Raw genomic sequence first — 18,476 nt, forward strand, 5'->3', positions numbered from 1 at the left:
TAAGAGAGTATCCCACAAGCTTGGGGGAGGCTTCTCCGATTAGTTAACGCTTTGACTGAGCATCCTCTCAAGAAAATGAAATACGTGATATCTTTTATAATGGACTAACCGATGCTTCCAGAGACCACGTGGATAGTTGTGCTGGTTGTGTTTTCAGGGAAAGAACTGTTGAGCAAGCTGAATTGCTATTGAATAATATATTGAGTAATGATAATGATTGGACACTTCCTGAACCAACTCCTAAGCCAACTCCGAAGAAAAGGGGTATTCTATTTCTCAGTCCTGAAGATATGCAAGAGGCAAAGAAATCTATGAAAGAAAAGGGTATTCAAGCTGAAGATGTTAAGAATTTACCACCTATTGAAGAAATACATGGTCTTGATAACCCGACACAGGTAGTAAAGGTAAATTCTCTCTATAGATTTGATGAAGGTTATATTCCTCGTTATAAGTCTGCTAGCCAATGCTTAGATGAGTTTGATAATTTTATTGTTAAACAAGAAAACTTCAATGCTTATGTTGGTAGACAATTGAAACATAATGCTTATATGATTGAACACCTGAGTGATTATATGTCTAGAGTTAAAGTTGAACTTAAACTTATTAGTAAACATGCTTCTATGGTTACCACTCAGGTAGAACAAGTGCTTAAACACAAGACGATTTGCTCAGTGAATTAAATAATAAGAAAAAATATAATGATGTTAGAGTTGTGACTAGAGGGGGTAGAATGACCCACGAACCTTTGTATCCTGAGGGTCACCCTAAGAGAATTGAGCAAGATTCCCAGAGAACTAATTTTGATACATCCAGTCCTTCTAAGAAGAGGAAAAAGAAAAATGATAGGACTTTGCATGCTTCTAGTGAACCTGTGGTTGACACACCTGATAATCCCAATGATATTTCTATTTCTGATGCTGAAACACAATCTGGTAATGAACATGAACCTAGTGATAATGTTAATGATGATGTTCATGTTGATGCTCAACCCAGCAATAACAATGATGTAGAGATTGAACCTGTTGTTGATCTTGATAACCCACAATCAAAGAATCAACGTTATGATAAGAGAGACTTCGTTGCTAGGAAGCACGGTAAAGAAAGAGAACCATGGGTTCAGAAACCCATTCCTTTTCCTCCTAAACCATCCAAGAAAAAGGATGATGAGGATTTTGAGCGCTTTGCTGAAATGATTAGACCTATCTTTTTGCGTATGCGTTTGACTGATATGCTTAAAATGAATCCTTATGCTAAGTATATGAAAGATATTGTTACAAATAAAAGAAAGATACCGGAAGCTGAAATTTCCACCATGCTTGCCAATTATACTTTTAAAGGTGGAATACCAAAGAAACTAGGAGATCTCGGAGTACTAACTATAGCATGCTCCATTAAAAGAAACTATGTTAAAACTGCTTTATGTGATCTTGGAGCCAGTGTTCATGTTATGCCTCTCTCTTTATATCGTAGACTTGATTTGAATAAGTTGACACCTACAGAAATATCTTTGTAAATGGCCGATAAATCAACTGCTATACCTGTCGGTATTTGTGAGGATGTGCCTATTGTGGTTGCAAACGTTACCATTTTAATGGACTTTGTTATTCTTGATATCCCCGAGGACGATAGTATGTCGATTATCCTGGCTAGACCCTTTTTGAATACTGCAGGGGCTGTTATTGATTGCAACAAAGGCAATGTCACCTTTCATGTTAATGGTAATGAGCATACGGTACATTTTCCGAGGAAACGACCTCAAGTCCACAGTGTCAATTCTATTGGAAAATTTCAACGATTACTATTGGAGGTTTTGAATTCCCTCTTCCTACTATCAAGAAGAAATATGATATTCTTATTGTTGGGGACGTGCATATCCCCGTTGACGTAACTTAGTGTTATTTGAAAATTCTCCGATTTCATGTTATTCGAAAAGAGTTTCTTAACAAGACTTGATCAACCTTGTTAGTGGATTCCTTTTGATGAGCATGAGGTGGATGAAGTTAGAAAGCACAACTCTCTGTACCCTCCTTTTACTTTCTGTTATTTAGATTAAATAAAGCAAAAATAGTATTTACCGTCTGTTTTCTGAATTATCCTTGTAATAAAAAATACCCCGAAAATAAAAGTTCTCCAAATGTCCTGAAAATGAAATATGATTTTTTTAGAATATTTAAGAATATCTGGCACTGAGAACACACCAGGGGGACACACCATCTGGCCACGAGGGTGCAGGGCGCGCCCACCCCCCTGGTGCGCACCCCCTGCCTCGTGGACCCCATGTGGACTCCCTCCACTTATTCCAGCACCCACTCACTTCGTCTTCCTCCAGAAAAAATCCTCCCATAGCTCAAACCCGTGTTCTAGCTCATCTTGCTACCATTTTTGAACTCCTTGCTCAAAGATCCATTCACAAAACTGTTTGGGGAGATTGTTCTTCGGTATGTGAATCCTCCAATGGTCCAATTAGTTTTTGATTTAGTGCTTTACTTATTGCAAGTTTTTGCTACTAAGGTGACCCTTTTCTTGAGCTTGCATGACAAATTTATATGGTCAAAAGTAGTTCTAATGCATGATATAGTCTCTAGGCACTTGTGGGAGTAGTTGCTATCAATCTTGTTGAGTTTGTTTCACTTTTATTTTGAGTCACTAAAATTTCAGAAATTTTTCTGAGAAAGATAAATGTTCAAGAAAATGTACCAAGGTGGTTCCTCAAGGAAGCAAGGACCAAGGCTCGCGATACGCGAGCCGGAGGATCAACCACCGAGGGAAGCTCAAGTGCGGCCCTGTGAATGGTCGTCAGAGGAGTTTATGGTCCGAGCAGGTATCAAGGATGAATTTGACGCGTATGTGCGTAATGCTGATCTTGAGAACTTCGTGTCAGATAAGTGCTTACAATACCACTACCTAACTGATTCCTTTGTGAGGAGGTTTAAATTTACATCTTCGCGTAATTCTCACACTGTCTTATTTGATCTTTATGATATATCATATACCATGGACTTAGAAGATTTTAATACTGCTTGTAAACTCCCGCAGTGGGGCAATGTTAGTGAACCTCGCAAATCTGAATTTAAAGACTTTCTTGCTAGTATCACTGTAGGGGAATCTAGAGAAATCACACAAGCTACCATAGGGAGCATTCATTTCCCTTCCTTACATTATTTTGCTCTCTTTATAGGTAGATGCATTAACGGTAAAGATGAGGCTTGTCACATGTGCATTCCAGATCTTTGTGTCCTCAAGAGTGTGGTATTAGGTAATAAACAATATAACTTGGGGGCCATTGTGGCACGAAGGTTGCATCTTAACGGTATAAGTGGAGATTTGTTTGGTGGAATTTATGCAACTCATGTAGCTAATTATCTTGGTGTACCCATACATAGAAATGATATGGAGTTACCTCCTGCTTATCTAGATTATAGTGCTATGGTTCGGTTTCTTGAGAGGAATGAACAGTTCCTCCAGTATCGAATAATCTTTGACAGACAGCACACTGTCCATGTTGCCCTCCATGCTCCTACTTTCTTCAACTTTCAGGAAAAAGGAGATATGTTATAACCAGGAAGGAGGCGAACGAGTACGAGAGGAGGACGGAGGCAGCTCGCCTCCAAGCTGCAGCTCTTGAGGCAGTAGCTGCTGCATCTCAGTACGACCCCAGCTACAACTTTGGATACCCGCCAGGCCAGCAGTGGCCATAGACCAACTTTGGCCAAAAGCCTAAGCTTGGGGCAGTACGTATTTCTCACCGACAATACATTCATGTTCACACACTCATGCCAGTTGTCGGTGCTCATACCTTTTCATTGTACTATCAATGCTAGTTTATTTTATTTTCTAAGTCTTTTTCTTGTGTGTTTGAAAAACCTTAAGAAAAACCAAAAAAAATTAGTTGTAGCTTTTAGCTAGTTTCCTTTCCATGCATGTAGTAGTAGTAATTAAAAGAAAACCCAAAAAGATTTCTTGTTCTTCTTTTGTTTGTTGGGAGCTTTCCCGTGTAAATAGTTTTATTTCTTTTCTTTTGGGGTCGAGAGGAGAAGACCATGATGAAAATGTTGAGTGGCTCTCATATGCATTATTGTTGATTTAACAAAGAGCCTATATTACCTTGTCTTCTCCCTTGTATTGAATGCTTGCAGATTCCAGCTTAGTCCAATGCACGTGCACTATTATTATTATCCACACCGTTCGGTCATGCGAGTGAAAGGCAATAATGACGATATATGATGGACTGATTGAGATGAGAGAAGTTGGTATGAACTCGACCTATCTTGTTTTTGTAAATATGATTAGTTCATCGTTCCTGATTTAGCCTTTTATGAATGAAACATGTTTGCAATGACAATTAGAGATTATAGTTGCTCATGCCATGCTTAATTAGCTAGGAGTTTATAATGGTTTACCTTGCGTGCCAACATGCTATTAAAATGGTTGTGATGTGGTATGATAGGGTGATATCCTCCTTTGAATGATTCGAGTGGCTTGACTTGGCACATGTTCACGCTTGGTCGCTTCCCAGTCTTTTTCTAGCCTTATGTTGGTCGCTTCCCAGTCTTTTTCTAGCCTTCACTTGTACTAAGAGGGAATACTGCTTGTGCATCCACTTCCATAAACCCCAAAGTTATTCCGTATGAGTCCACCATACCTTCCTATATGCGGTATTTACCTGCCGTTCCAAGTAAATTTGTATGTGCCAAACTCTAAACCTTCAAATGAAATTATGTTTTGTATGCTCGAATAGCTCATGTATCAACTAGGGCTGTCTATATCTTCCATGCTAGGTGGGTTATTCTCACGAGGAGTGGACTCCGCTCCTCATTCACGAGAAAATGGCTGGTAACCGGGAAGCCCAGTCTGATGCTCAAATCAAAATAATTGCAAACAAAACTCCCCCAGGATTGTTGTTAGTTGGAGGCACCCGTTGTTTCGGACAAGCCATGGATTGATGTTTGTTGGTGGTGGGGGAGTATAAACTTTACCATTCTGTTTGGGAACCGCCTATAATGTGTGTAGCATGGAAGATATCGAGATCTCTTGGTTGTTATGTTGACAATGAAAGTATGCCACTCAAAATATTATGTATCTCTATTTCAAAACTCGAGCTCTGGCACCTCTGCAAATCCCTACTTCCCTCTGCGAAGGGCCTATCTATTTACTTTTATGTTGAGTCATCATCCTCTTATTAAAAAGCACTAGTTAGAGAGCACCGCTGTCGTTCGCATGCATTGCTGTTAATTTATATTGAGTATGACTGTGACTAGATCTCTTTTACCATGAATTACAATGTCTAGTCAGTCCTTGATCTTCAGGGGTGCTTTGCATTTATGTTTTGCTGTCTCATAAAGGGCTAGCGAGATACCATCTTGTTATATCATGTTATGGTTGTTTTGAGAAAGTGTTGTCATCCGAGATTTATTATTATTGCTCGCTAGTTGATTATGCCATTGATATGAGTAAACATGAGACTAAATGTTATTGTGAATATGGTTAGTTCATAATCTTTGCTGAAAACTTGAATGTTGGCTTTACATATTTGCATCAACAAGATCAAACAGAGTTTGTAAAAGTTTTTCTTTATCACTTTCAGTTTGTCAACTGAATTGCTTGACGACAAGCAAAGGTTTAAGCTTGGGGGAGTTGATACGTCTCCAACGTATCTACTTTTCCAAACACTTTTGCCCTTGTTTTGGACTCTAACTTGCATGATTTGAATGGAACTAACCCGGACTGACGCTGTTTTCAGCAGAACTGCCATGGTGTTATTTTTGTGCAGAAATAAAAGTTCTCGGAATGACCCAAAACTTCACGGAGAATATTTTTGGAATAAATAAAAATACTGGCAAAAGAATCAGCATCAGGGGGCCCACACCCTATCCACGAGGGTGTAGGGCATGCCCCCCTGCCTCGTGGGCCCCCTGAGACTCCACCGACCTCAACTCCAACTCCATATATTCACGTTCGGGGAGAAAAAATCAGAGAGAAGGATTCATCGGGTTTTACGATACGGAGCCGCCGCCAAGCCCTAATCTCTCTCGGGAGGGGTGATCTGGTGTCCGTTCGGGGCTCCGGAGAGGGGAATCCATCGCCATAGTCATCATCAACCATCCTCCATCACCAATTTCATGATGCTCACCGCTGTGCGTGAGTAATCTCATCGTAGGCTTGCTGGACGGTGATGGGTTGGATGGGATTTACCATGTAATCGAGTTAGTTTTGTTAGGGTTTGATCCCTAGTATCCATTATGTTCTAAGATTGATGTTGCTATGACTTTGCTATGCTTAATGCTTGTCACTAGGGCCCGAGTGCCATGATTTCAGATCTGAACCTATTATGTTTTCATGAATATATGTGATTTCTTGATCCTATCTTGCAAGTCAATAGTCACCTACTATGTGTTATGACCCGGCAACCCCGAAGTGACAATAATCGAGACCACTCCCGGTGATGACCGTAGTTTGAGGAGTTCATGTATTCACTAAGTGTTAATGCTTTGGTCCGGTACTCTATTAAAAGGAGGCCTTAATATCCCTTAGTTTCCAATAGGACCCCGCTGCCACGGGAGGGTAGGACAAGAGATGTCATGCAAGTTCTTTTCCATAAGCACGTATGACTATATTCGGAATACATACCTACATTACATTGATGAACTGCAGCTAGTTCTGTGTCACCCTATGTTATAATTGTTGCATGAGGAATCGCATCCGACATAATTATCCATCATTGATCCATTGCCTACGAGCTTTTCACATATTGATCTTTGCTTAGTTACTTTTCCGTTGCCATTGTTACGATTGCTACAAAAACTACTATTGTAACTTTTGCCACCATTACCGTTACTTCCATACTACTTTGCTACTAAATATTTGCTGCAGATATTAAGTCTTTAAGGTGTGGTTGAATTGACAACTCAACTGCTAATACTTTAGAATATTCTTTGGCTCCCCTTGTGTCGAATCAATAAATTTGGGTTGAATACTCTACCCTCGAAAACTGTTGCGATCCCCTATACTTGTGGGTTATCACTAACATAGTTGGATCATATGATTATCCCTCAAAGTGCAATAAAGAATCACTCCCGATTTCCTATTAGCGGAGAACAAAAGATAAAAATTATTTGTAGGGTACAAAACCACCTCAAAGCTATTATTTCCGCTCGATCTATCCTAGAGTTCGCACTAAAATAACGCAAGCTATTCTTTCTGATCGATCTAATCAAGAGTTCGTACTAAAATAACACCAAAGCAAATTCAAATTCATAATACTCAATCCACACAAAGAACTACAAGGAGACCCCAAAGTTTCTATCGGAGAAAAGATAATAAAAACGTGCATCAACCCATATGCATAGATTACCCCAATATCATCGTGGGAATCAGCAAGTTGAGTGCCATAACGTATATCAAGTGATTCAATATGATGCCCCATTGTCACCTCAAGTATTCATACCGCAAGACATACATCATGTGTTCTCAAATATGAATATTCAATCCGACATGACAAAACTTCAAAGGGTAAAGATTCAATTCATCACAACAAGAGTATAGAGGGGAGAAACATCATATGATCCATCTATATTAACAAAGCCCATGATATAGATCACGAGAGAGAGAGATTAAACACATAGCTACTGGTAGAAACCCTCAGCCCCGAGGGTGGACTACTCCCTCCTCATCATGGTGGCTGCCGTGATGATGAAGCTGGCCACCGGAGATGATTACCCCCTCCGGCAGGGTGCCGAAAAGGGTCTAGATTGGTTTTCAGTGGCTACAGAGCCTTGCAGTGGCGGAACTTCCGATCTAGGTTAACCCCGAAGGGTTTCGGAATATTTGGGAATTTATAGTGCAAAGAGGGGGTGCGGGAGGCCACTGAGGTGGGCACAACCCACCTGGGCGCGCTAGGGGGCCCTGGAGCGCCCTGGTGGGTTGTGCCCCCCTCAAGGCACCCCCAGGTGCAGCTCTGGCCCATTGGGTTTCTTCTGGTCCAAAAAAAATCTCTGTAAAGTTCCGTTGTGTTTGGACTCCGTTTGATATTGATTTCCTGCGATGTAAAAAACATGCAAAAAACAGCAACTGGCACTTGGCACTATGTCAATAGGTTAGTACCAAAAAATGATATAAAGTTGCTATAAAATGATTGTAAAACATCTAAGAATGATAAAATAACAGCATGAATACTTCATAAATTATAGATACGTTGGAGACGTATCACTATCCCCAAGCTTAATTCCTACTCGTCCTCGAGTAGGTAAATGATAAAAGAAATAATTTATGAAGTGTGAATGCTAGCAAAATGCATAAGTTTGATCAATGATAATTTCAATCACTTTTCCTAGCATCATAACATCATTTCTTTCTCACAAAACTTCTCACGTTATAGTAGCAACCAATTCACATGTTAAGGTTCAAACAATGAATTCTCTGGAAACCCAACAACCTATGTTCTCAGTCACCAAGCAATTGCAATTCAACTTATTCAACAGAATTTAAGTAAGAGCTCCACAGACCACTACAAAAAAATACACTTCCGTGATGATACGTGTTTGTCATAGTAGGTTGCGTTTTTTGTCATGCATGTACATCCATGACAAATTTATGACAGAATCAAGATAGTCATACATGTGCTGTCGTAGAAGTGTTCCATGACATTACCAAAATTATCATCACGGAAGTGTCCACTTCCATGACGATAAGTCGCGCGTCACAGAAGTGCTTTCGTCAAGCGTGACCGACACGTGGCATCCACCGTAACGGAACGCCGTTAAGCTATCGGGTCGGGTTTTGGATCCGATAACCCGTTAACAGCCCCAAACAATGGGGATTTTCCACGTGTAAAATCATCATTGGTTGGAGGAAACACGTGTCGGCTCATCGCTGGGACAGATGTCATCCACTCATTGGACAGAAGGCGCCTATGATACGTCGACACATGGCACGGCCCAACAGTGGCCCATTCTTGTGAAAAGGACGGCCTGTTTGACTTGCTCAAAAGCTGGCGGCCCGACCCATGAAAAGCCTGTTAACGGCCTGTTCGCATATAGCCCATTTATAGCCCGCTAACCCAAGGCCCGTTATGCCCTATTCGAATTAGGCCTAGTAGCGTCATCTGGGCCATCCAATATGATTCCAGCCCGTTTTCACTTCTGGCCCATGTATGGCCCATGACGTCTTTCGGCCCATATGAGGCCCTATGTAACTCTTGGCCTATTAACGGCCCGTGCTGAAACTGGCCTGTGATGAACAGTGTATTACTTTACACCCATTAACGGCCCGTGGTGAAACTGGCCCGTAATGAACAGTGTATCACTTTATACCCATTAACGGCCCGTTATTCTGTTGGGCCGTTTTCAGCCCATGTTATCTTTTGGCCTTCTCAGAGCCCATTTATTCTTGGCTATTTTCCAGCATTCGTTTACTTACGGCCCGTTACTGTCATTTTCTGCTTGTGGGCCAAATTCAGCCCGTCGTTACAGTCGGCCCGTTTGTGGTCCGTTAATACGTTGGGCCATTTTCATAGCGTCATCAAATACGGCCTATTAACGATGGCCTGTTATGGTCGGCTCATGAACGTACGATTCCAACTCTAGCCCGTTTACGGCCAGAATGCGGTCTGTTTGGCCCATGTTCGGCCAATCGATCATACGGCCTGTATAAGGCCCATTAATGATACGGCCCGTAGAAGGCCCATTGTTTCTATGGCCCATAGAAGGCCCATTGTTTCTACGGCCCGTAGAAGGCCCACTATTTCTACGGCCCGTAGAAGGCCCACTGTTTATACGGCCCATAGAAGGCCCACTGTTTCTATGGCCCGTAGGAGGCCCAGTGTCACTACAGTAAATATTAGCCCATGGTTATTGTGGCCTAGTTTAAAAAAATAGGTTATTGCAGCCACTAGCAAACCGTAGAAAAAGAGCTGCACTGACTACAAGCAAACAAATAAACAAGACAACAAGGAAATAAATAAGCAAGCAACTTACACTAGGCTATCACGGCTATTACACATATTACATCCACTGGGCATCAAAGTTCGCCACCAGTGCAAATATAGGGAACACAGCAGCATATAAACGCCGCAGCAAAACAAGTCCAGAACTAAAACCACTTCAGAAGAGCTCAAGAAACAATATCCTGGGTACCCATAATGCTGGCAAGATGCTTAGCAAGCTTATTAACTTTCTCTTGTTTGGCGCTTAAGTCCTCCAGCGCTTGCTGTTGCACCAGAAAGTATGCATCTGAATTCTGCAGGGACTTCCTCAGTCCTTCGGCTTCCTGTCGCATAACATCTGATCGATGTCTTTCAACTTGAAGTTGAGACTCAAGAAGCCGAACTGATTCAGGCAACGAGTTCGAAGAGCTGGTGCCAGCAGTGGTAGCCAGTAACTCGAACACTACATCAAGACAGGACTTTGGGGTTGTCTCAGTGTCTTCAATATAGTTTTTATCAGCTTTCTTGGAGACCAACAGGGATGTCTCACTATCTTGAACCTTATCTGCATTACTTCCTTTACCATTTCATAACAGGGTACTCTTCTCCAATATTTTATACGCGTTCTAAAAGAGAAACAAACAAACACATCTCAGGTTTACAATGTAGTATATGAAACTCTTTTGGTAAACCAATTCAGTAGTAAGGTGGACAGGATAACAGCATGAAACAAACATATATCTATGTAGTATGGTCACTGTATGGTCTATATCATTCTAGTTTATGTTGCCAAATCAAGATAGATACAGTTCGAATCATATCTATTTAAGACAAAGCAGCATAGACAGAATATAAGTGTGGGAAACTACACAGCAATAACAACACTTGTAATGTGCATGGCATGAGAACATAACTGTTTATTCAATTGAAACTGAAATCTACATAGAGCAAGTTACAACAGCAAATAGCCAAACACATTGAAGAAACAGGTTTAAAACATACCTGTTGCGCCATTGGAGTTTGAATTGCATCCTTCAAATTTGAAATTAGTTGGTATCAGTAAATACAGTGATGCAAGAGCAAAGTAGTATGAACCATAGCTACAGAACCTGACCTGAGAACAATTCTTCTTCTGCTTTAAGCGTTGACTTCGGGTTTGGAGTGGTGGTCCTCGTGATTTGGGCACCGCAGTTGCCTTACTAACTGCTTGTGTTTGGGTGCTCTATGGTGGAGACGGTGCTGTGTCAACGGGAACTGGGTGTCTATCTGCTGGGGTTGGGGTTAGAAGGGGTGTAGTTGGTTCTCTGTCCAACTGGGTAGGGGTACAATCTGCATGAGTGTGGGTTATGTGTGGTGGGGCTGGTTCTTGGGCAAGTACAACCGTGGTTCTATCTGCATTGACAGGTAGCACGATCTTTTCTAAAGACCGTGTTTTTACTCCCACAGATACTGCCATCACTCCCTCCAATTGAAATGGCTGATAAACAAGAAAAGTAATTGAATGTACAGACATTGTAAGATAGATAGGTGCAATGGATAGTAGGGAAGAAAACAGGGCATGAAATAATTCACATTTATGTTGTCTAAGCAAACAGAATAGCAGGACATAATTTCACATATATGATGGCTAATTAAACAGGATAGCATGACACAATTTCACATGTATGATGGCTAACTAAACAGGATAGAATGACATACTTCAAAATATGATGACTATGTAAACAGGATGACATGATAGAACTATATGATGTGTCTATTAAAGTGGTTGGCATGCCATAAATCACAAACATGCCGTCGATGGAAACATGATGGCATGATATAATTCACGGATAGAATGACATAATTTAAAATATGATGACTATGTAAATAGGATGAGATGATATAACTACATTATGTCTTTAGAAAATGGGTTGGCATGCCATAATTCAGATACATGCTGTCTATGTAAACATCATGGCATGACATAATTCAAATATATGATTTATATACTAAGGAAGTGAGCAGAGGGCAATCGCATATATGATGTGTCAACTAAGGAGATGGCATTCAATATTGTGTATATGATGTAAAAACTAAGCATTGCAATACAACATATGCATTATATGAGTAATATAACCCTGCCAAGTTTGAGCATACACCGCAGAGGGATAATAGGACTGGTCATCTGCCTCTGAATCCTCCTCTGAAGAGCTATCTGTAACCAGCAATATATCTGCTTCAGCAGGTAGCATTGTCTGCTCTGAAGACCTTGTTTTCACTCCAGATTTCTCCATCACCAATTCAAATGGCTGATGCACAGGAAGAGCAGTTGAATATACAAACATTGTCGACAAAAGCAATGAGAAATACAAAAAAAGGATGGCATGATATAATTCACATATATGACGCTTGCCTAAACAGCATGGCATTGCATAATTCACAGACATAATGCCTTGCAACAAGATAACATTGCATAATTCACATATATAATGTCTTGCAACAAGATGGCATTGCATAATTCACATATATGGTAATTAGACACTAAACAGGTGGCATTCACACAAAGCATGTCTAAACTAAGCAAACGACATAGCAATGCAAGATACCATACGCACGATATGAGCAACATAACCCTGCCAAGTTAGGCATGCACCTCGGGGGGGGGGGGGAAATATGACTGGTCATCTGTCTCTGAATCCTCCTCTGAGGAGCTATCGGTAACCAGCAAGACATGCGCTTCGTCAGATAGCATTGTCTGCTCTGAAGACCTTGTTTCCACTCCAGATTTTTCCATGACCGTGCCGAATGGCTGATGCACAGGAAGAGTAATTGAATGTACTAAAATTGTTGACAAATTTAACACGTAATAAAAAAATGATGGCATGATATAATTCACATATAAGATGACTGGCTAACCAGGGTGGCATTGCAAAATTCACATATATGATGCCTGGCTAGACAAGATGGCATTGCATGATTCACAAAGCATGTCTAAACTAAGCAGATGACATCTTTAATGTATACAGTAAGCAATGCAAGGCACCATATGCATGATATTACCAACATCAGCATGCCAAGTTAGAGCAAAGACCTCATGGGGTAAATAGGAGTGGTCTTCTCCTTCTGAATCCCCCTCAGAACAGTTATCTTCCTCTTGATTACGATCCGAAATGGGTGGAGGGGGGGCTGCCTTTATGCCCACCATGGAACGACGTCTGCATGAAATTTTATTGCCATGCAAGGCTCGTCTCTTTTGCTCTACATGATTAGTTCCATTGTGTACAATAACTGGCATGCATAGGAATAAAACATAGTAAGATTATGTAAGGAGTGCATGCACAAATCCAGAGTGATGGTAGCAAACTGTGGATAGACCCAAAACTAATGATAGCAGGCAGATAATAGCTTTAGTTAAAAAATACAGATAATGGCTCCTTTAATGTTTGTTTGCACCCAACATGAAACTCATAGTAGACACCGGAGATTAACCAGATAGTAGACTGATAGTACTGATTGCTGCCCCAATATGTACCCCACAACCATTTAAAAACTTAAGTTTCAGCATTAGTTTGGACCTGACTCGGAGTCTAATAGGTGAACACGACGATAATGTAGCATGTCATCATATTAAGCGACACATAACGTAAGCAGACACGGAAGAGTGCGACCTCTCTTGCGGACCCGTGTAGTCCTCAAGGTCATCTGCTCAGTTGATGATGGTAATGCAGTTGCCGTGGCTGCCGGCGGCGGGGAAGAAGATCTGAGGCGGCGAAAGACAGTCTGGAGAGCGGATCCCTGCTGTGGTGAACCCTTTCATCGTTGGAGCAGCTAAGCTGGGGTGGAACACAGCGCTGCAGGAGCAGGACAAACCACACAAGGTTTTCTTTGACACATATCTGTAACAGAAGTAATTGAGTAAGGTCTTGTTTGAATTTGAGGATTCTAACAATGCAGGGATAGGAAATAGACAGGAATAGGATAGGAATGCACGTGCAAAACAGAGAATTTAAAAACACAAGATTTCTGCCAATCTGGGTGTTTGATTCACAACAATTGGAAGATCACAGGATGCAAAAAAGCATGGTGAGATTAAGTCAAACCACAAGAAAATGTACGGTTATAATTCTATTATGGTACTATCTCTTAGTCTTGTGCTTTATGAATAGGAATATGAAAAGGAGGAGATGTGGAAATTAGAATTCCTATGGTTTTTATTTCGAGGAGACACTAAAGGAACAAATCCTACAGTTTTCCTTTGCTCCATTCCTTTGCACCAAATTCATGAAAAGTAGTACCATAGGAAACTTTCCAATTCCGATGTTTTTCATTCACTTTTCCTTTCAAGCACTGGCGATTCTAGTAGGCAGGCTTGAGCAAGGAAAATTCTACACTAAAAAATTGTTTTTGTGCTACTTCTATTACTTTGGACCCAGGCCACTGCCATACTAGCTCAACTCCCAGGCCCATCGACAAATGCACAGCTCAAACGCGCAGAGATAAATAATGATGGCGTTCAAGAGAGTCCATCACGGATAGCTAAGTTGCCTGGTACCTCACTGCTTGTCATATAGTAGGATAAAATAATCGTATTTCCCGTTACTACGAGTGCTCAGTGGACAATATATATAACATGTAGAGTAAAAAAGAGATGCAACAAGTGTACAACCTCTTTGGCGAAGCCATGTCGATCTCAACGTGATTGGGTTGGCCGGTGAGGATGCTCCGGCTGACTTGGCTGTCGGAGGAGGGGAAGAAGATCTTAGGCGTCTGGAGATGGAGCCCGAGGTACTGCTCCGCTGTGATGGAGGGTTTCGTTGTTGGAGCAGCTCCGGTGAGTTGTACGACGCCGAGGCTGAAGCAGGACAAGAGAGACAACGAACAACGTTAACCTGAGTGGAATTCTAATAGCATCTCCAATACATGAAGTAAAATACATAACCACAAAGTGCTAGATGTAAAATACATCAGCCGCTCATCTCTGAACTTAACTGTCAAAACTGAAGTTAACTGTCAAAACTGAACTTAACTGTCGAAACTGAACTTAACTGTCGAAACTGAATTTTGCTGTCGAAACTGAATTTTGCTGTCGAAACTGAACGCACTAGCAAGGTGAGGCTACATGTCGGTCAACTGACTTTTTCATCTCTGGTCAGTCGATTTTGCAGCCGTTGGATACGAAATCAAGGGCATGCGGTTAATCTTCAACCTCCACCCCCTGAGCCACCAGCCACCACCGGCCAAACAGAAGCCCCCCGCCGCCTGCGGCCGGCGGTGCGCCGCCCCGCCCGCCCCGAAAACACTCCCCACCGCCGGTCCGCCGCCGCCCCGGCCATCCCTCTAGGCCCCCCCCCGTGCCGAGCTTTTTCTCCAGCGATCCCACGGCACGGCCCCGCCAACGCCCCGCCACCGCCGGCGACCACAGCCCCCATCCTGAACCCTAAGATAGATAGTGGGGTAGCTCTCCGGCGAGCCCCCCTCCCTGCTGCGGCTGGTTCTTCCTTCACCCCGGCGAGCCCCCCCTGAAAATCAACTGACCCAAAAGTCGATTCAGTCGACTGAAGTGTAGCTAAATCGGAGGAGCATCGCAAGCAAGAGCAAGAGCGAAAGCAGCAGCGCGAGCAAGAGCAATAGCAAGAGCAGACCAGGAACGGGACCGAGAGCAAGAGCAGAGCAGCAGCGCGCGCGAGAGCTAAAGCAGCAGCAGCTCCTACTGATGTGGACGTCGCCGCCGAGGGAGCGACGTCGTGGAGGAAGTGGCCGTCGACGCCGCCGTGGATGGAGTCGCGCCGTGTCGGCTCGGGACCGAGCGCCGGCAGCACCGTGAGATCGAATCAACAAGAAAATGCGGCGATTAGTGTACAACCTCTTTGGTGGCGCCGATTAGGCCGCAGCTTCATCCGAGGAAACGGTGATGATGATGCTCTTCCGGTGGTGCAGGCGAAGACGGTTGTGTGGGAATGGAGGTGGCACGAAAGACGAGGGGAACGTCGGGGCAGCTCCTTGGAGGTGGAGGACGGGGTGGCTGAACCGGCGGGATGATGGATCGACGACGGATCCTCATCCGGTACGGTGGATGAGGGACGTCGAGGTGTTGCTGTGGACGACGTCGTCGGGGAAGAGGCTCCGGCTGGGTGGCGGACGGAGCAGGGTGTGGGGTTTCGTCGCGGCTTTTCGCGGCCTCGGTGTACGAATGGGTGGGCGGATGGGATGGCAGTGGGGAACCATGGCTTAGAGACGCGCTTGTCCGAAATGTGGGGTAAGTTACAAAAGTAACCCCACCGATTTGAGGCGGTTCTTTCGGTTCAGGGGTACCACGGGCATTTTGCGTGTCGGGATTTCACAGGAGGTGGGAGTTTTCGCGCGTGTTGTAATTTTGGAATAGCAAGGCGCGGGTTGAGATGGAGGGAGTTGTCGGAGCACAACGAGACAAAGATATATCTTAAATATTTCGGGCTAACAAGGCGTGGGTTGAAGAGGCGGGAGTTTCGCAGCACGATAGGCAGAGACGCTAGCTTGAATTTTCGGCATAACAAGGCGCGGCTTGAAATTTCAGAAGAACAAGCTTAACGTGTACCAAAAAAAAGACAATTTGCACCTCAACACGCACAACACACACACAAACACCATTTAGACTAGAGTAAGGTACACGTGCATTGCACGCATGAGATTTGGCAACGAAATTATGAATAAAAACCACATTATAGCATGCAAGCTTTGAGTCATATATGCATGATGTAGATGTTCGTTTAATTCTTATAGTTCATTTCATTCAAAATCATCTAGTTTTTATAAGAAAGCTAATCTATTTTAAGATTCATGGAATTGTGCGTCGTAAGACATAAAGTAAAAACAAATAATGGTAAATCATGTAGAAAAACATTTGGGCAATTCTGATACGGAAGATTCTAGAACAAATAAGAAGTGCTTGTGTTTTGATGTTTGCGCATTATGCTTAAGTTCAACCATGGAGTCTTCTAGATTATACATGTGGCGAAATCTGGTGGAATCTAGATGATATCCAACGGCCAGTAGTGCTCAAATTTGCCATCTTTGGACCATCGGATTCGCCTCATCCAACGACCATCTTTCAAAGTTAAAGTTACCCGCACACAATAAAAAATATATATAATATATAATATATATAGGGGTATAGATATAGATATGTGATGCGAAAGCCGCCCATCATCTCCAATTAGAATAGTGTGTCCATGCACGGATGCGACGTGGCCAAATGATGTCTGCCATCGGTATCTCAAATTCAAATCAGTCTGACCTTGTTCAATGTGTATACATTACAACATGCTCGTTTCCAAACCACACCGCGCAGATCTCCGTTATATTCATGCATGCATGGGTTTCAAACATCAGGATCTCTTATTCAAATATTTGAATTCAACTTTACATTGATTATGACCTCACCTATTCTTTTACACCCACACAGTAGTCTTCTCTTTATAATTGTACCACTAACTTTCTCTCGTGCATGCATGCACACACACTACCAGTCGGCATTATCCATCGCACGCATGCAATCTTTTTCTTCAGGTCGGTCTCCCATGAAGGCACACACCCACAGACATCCCCCTCTCCATCATATCGGGCATTCTTTATCTCTCACGCGTGCATGCGCAACGATCGATGTTCCTCTATGTATGTGTGTATATAGCTAGGTCTTTCATAGTTTTCCACACAAACCGATCAATCGATATATCCAGTGAGGTCTCACCCTCTTTACCACGTCCACATCGATCAATCTATACCTCTCTATATAGGATTAACATATATAGCTAATACACCCACATTAATTATATATCCAACGTCCCCCTCTCATCATCCATCCCTTCCGCTTCATCTCTCAGACGCGTGCACAATGGCGAAGACAGGGAGCAGTAAGGGCCCTCCCCCCTAACATCACTATATATCGAGGCTAATATGAATGTGATCATTAGACAATTGCTGCTAAAAATGGTTTAAGTTCATGAATTGACCCTCCTCGTAAAGGATTAGCAATGCTTGGCCCCCTAGCTCATTTATTTTTCATGGCTCTGCCACTGCGCGCAACAGCGCATGTGTTCGCCCCCTCTCTCTAAATATCGATCTCGCACTTGTGCATTCCTTCATAGTCTCCCTCCACTCGCCCCCCATCTTGTAGCCCCCACCAGATTTTGCCACATGTACAATCTAGCAGACTCCATGGTTGAACTTAAGCATATTGCACAAACCTCAAAACAACAGTGGTTCTCTTTTGTTCTAGAATCTTCCGTATCATAACTGCCCAAATTTGTTATCTAGTTGAATTGCCATTATTTGTTTTTAATTTATGCTTTACAACGCACAATTCCATGAATCATAAAATAGATTAAGGGCTTCATTGATTCAAAGGATTCTCAAAGGAATTTTGGAGGATTCTAATCATTAGGAATTTTTCCTATCTTGGTTGTTTGATTCGTAGGATTGTAAACCATAGGAATTTTTCCATATGATTCATTTGCACTAGATTTCATAGGAAACATCCCATCCACTCAAACCTCTTTGAAAGAATTCTGCGTTTTTTCTATGCACAATCAAACACTCGTAC

Source organism: Aegilops tauschii, chromosome 2, assembly GCF_002575655.3.
Source record: "Aegilops tauschii subsp. strangulata cultivar AL8/78 chromosome 2, Aet v6.0, whole genome shotgun sequence".
NCBI classification, from domain to species: domain Eukaryota; kingdom Viridiplantae; phylum Streptophyta; class Magnoliopsida; order Poales; family Poaceae; genus Aegilops; species Aegilops tauschii.